The sequence below is a fragment of the Chiloscyllium plagiosum genome, chromosome 35, assembly GCF_004010195.1.
Source record: "Chiloscyllium plagiosum isolate BGI_BamShark_2017 chromosome 35, ASM401019v2, whole genome shotgun sequence".
NCBI lineage: Eukaryota > Metazoa > Chordata > Chondrichthyes > Orectolobiformes > Hemiscylliidae > Chiloscyllium > Chiloscyllium plagiosum.
The window spans coordinates 413,188-415,745 of record NC_057744.1 but is presented as its reverse complement, the minus strand read 5'-3'; the positions used below and the strand labels follow the sequence as shown (position 1 = coordinate 415,745).

Sequence of the window (2,558 nt, the reverse complement as noted above, 5' to 3'; positions counted from 1 at the left end):
GGGAGGGGGGTGGGGGTATGATTGTGGGGGTGGGGGAGTGACGATGGAGACAGAAATAGATGGAGCGAGGGGACATGGGAGAGAGAGTGGGGTCTATGAGCCTCAGACCATCAGCAGCTCTCTTCCCCGTCGCCATGGAAACCCTGTGGGACCGCACTCACCCGCGGCCAGACACCCCGCTCCTCGGCGACTGACTGACTGACTGACCCACCGCCCGCTCTCCCGGCTTTAGGGGCCGCTCGCCACACCGCGGCCTCCGCCAGCAGCGCCATCAGCTGGTACCGACCGTGACTGCAGGCTCCCAGGGATGAGAGGAACAAACAGAAACTACTGCAAAAAACTCAGCAAGTCTGACAGTATCTGTGCAGAGAAATCAAGAGTGACCCTTCCTCAGAATTAATAATAGCCAGAAAAAAGAATTTTTTTTAATACAAAATATAGGTTTGGGGGAAAAGAGTAAATGACAGGTGGAGATACAGCCCAAAGTCAAAAACAGTTGGACAAAGGAGTGGGTCTGGGTCAGCCTGGGAGAATGTATATTTGCTAATAAGGAAGATCAGTAGCTGACAATGGGTTGTGTGAGATACTGGTCCATGTGATGATAAGGTCTGGTGTGTGGGGTTAGGGGTAAAGACATGGAAGAAGGTTCCTAAAGTCCTAAAATTACTGAACTCTGCATTGAGTCAAGAAAGCTGTAAAGTTCCCAAGAGGAAAATGAGGCGCTGAACTTCCAGCTTGTGCTGAGCTTTACCTTTGCACTGCAGCAAGCTTGAGACAGAGATTTTGGCCCAGGAACAGGGTGGTGTGTTGAAGTGGCAGGTGTCAGGAAGCTCTCGCTCATTTTTGTGCACAGAATGTAGGTGTTCTGCAAAGTGACTGCCCAGTCTATGTTTCATCTTCTCAGTGTAGAGGAGACCACACTGTGAGCAGTGAATACATCAGATTAGACTCAGTGAAGTCCAGATAAATCACTGCTTCATCTGGAAGGTATGGCTGGGGCCTTGGATAGTGAGGAGGGAGGAAGAAAGTGGGCCAGTGTTGCACCATCTGCGTTTGCAAGGGAAGGTACCAGGAATGGACCTAAGTGTTCTGGAGGGAATGATTGCTACAGAAGGCTGACAAGGGAGGGAAGAGAAATGTGTGTCTGGAGGTGGCAGAAATGGTGGCCAATGGTTCTTTGGATGTAGATGCTGTTGGATGGTAGATGAGGACAAGGGGAACCCTATTGTTTTTAGAGTCATACAAAACAGAAAGAGACTCTTTGGTCCAACTGATTTATGCTGACCAGGTTTCTGAAACTAGTCCATTTGCCTGTGTTTGGCCCATATCCCTCTAAACTGTTCTTATTCATGTACCCATCCAACTGTCTTTTAAATATTATAATTTAATTGCTTCTATCATTTCCTCTGACAGCTCATTCCACATATGCACCCCCAGTGTGGAAGAAGTTGCCCTTTCATGTCTGTTTTAAATCCTTCTCCTCTCACCTAGTGACAATCACCTGATGAAGGAGCGTCGCTCCGAAAGCTAGTGTGCTTCCAATTAAACCTGTTGGACTATAACCTGGTGTTGTGTGATTTTTAACTTTGTACACCCCAGTCCAACACCGGCATCTCCGAATCATAAGTATTTACAACTCCTTTCTCAAACCTATCTTTTACTTTCCCCTCTACAATACTGGTCCAATAAAAACCCCAATTAAGATTTACCAAAAAATTCACATTATCAAAACCAGCCAGCTGTTGAATCTTCTCTTTGTATCTTCCTCTGTCTTCTTAGGGATTTCAGTTTCACAAGTCATTGATAGAGAAAGGTACCTTTAAGAGAGCTATTCTCCAGGCAGTCTGCATATGTTGCTGGCTTGGCAGTTCTCCTCCAACTGTTCCGTTCTTTTCGGTTTTATACCCCAAAGCATTGGATCATTTCATTGGTTTTAATATTTTCAAAACATCAAATTCAAACTTGATTGGAGTTTAGTATCCTGGGGCATAATTTAAACTGATTGGCTGAATTTGAATTTGTTTTGGTCTCATAGCAACCCAGGTACTGCTAGCTGCTGGACTAAATGTTACATTGTAAATTCTCCAGCACTCTTTTGCTAAGTCCTTCAACTTCTTAAAAAGGTACAGTACACCTCGGCACCTTCATAACACTTCTCCCCTTTCTGTTTTAACTCCTTTTTCTTGGTCTTCCTTGGCCTTGTCCACAGTAAAGGGTATCAATCCCATCTTGGATCCTGCCAAATTATTCCCAAGAACAAACCAAATTCCTAGAACTGACACTCGGTCAATCACTCCCACTGTTACTTCCCCAATCTTGAGTTGGCACATAGGGGAAGACTAAATTTCTGTTCATCTATCCCACAAATTGCCACACTCTAGGGTAACAGATCTGAGAGAGTGTATATTCACTCATCCTTACTATCAGCGACTGGTTAGATCCTGTATCTCTCAAAATTAAACTTCTTGTCCTTCTCCCCCTGTTCTTTCAGAGTAAAATTTACTCAGAGGCAAATTCTTTGTAGAGATCAGGTACTAACTGCATACCCAGCTCCTCCC

General features: G+C 45.1%; 1 protein-coding gene across 1 annotated transcript in view; it reads right to left on the bottom strand.

Moving 5' to 3' along the window:
- Positions 1–1,316, bottom strand: part of tlcd5b (TLC domain containing 5b) — an 18,774-nt gene extending 17,458 nt beyond the window's left edge. Inside the window, exon 1 of the mRNA XM_043676443.1 lies at positions 162–1,316. The gene's annotated coding sequence lies outside the window, so the exon portion shown is untranslated. The remainder of the gene's footprint in view (positions 1–161) is intronic.
- Between the last annotated feature and the right edge of the window lie 1,242 nt (positions 1,317–2,558).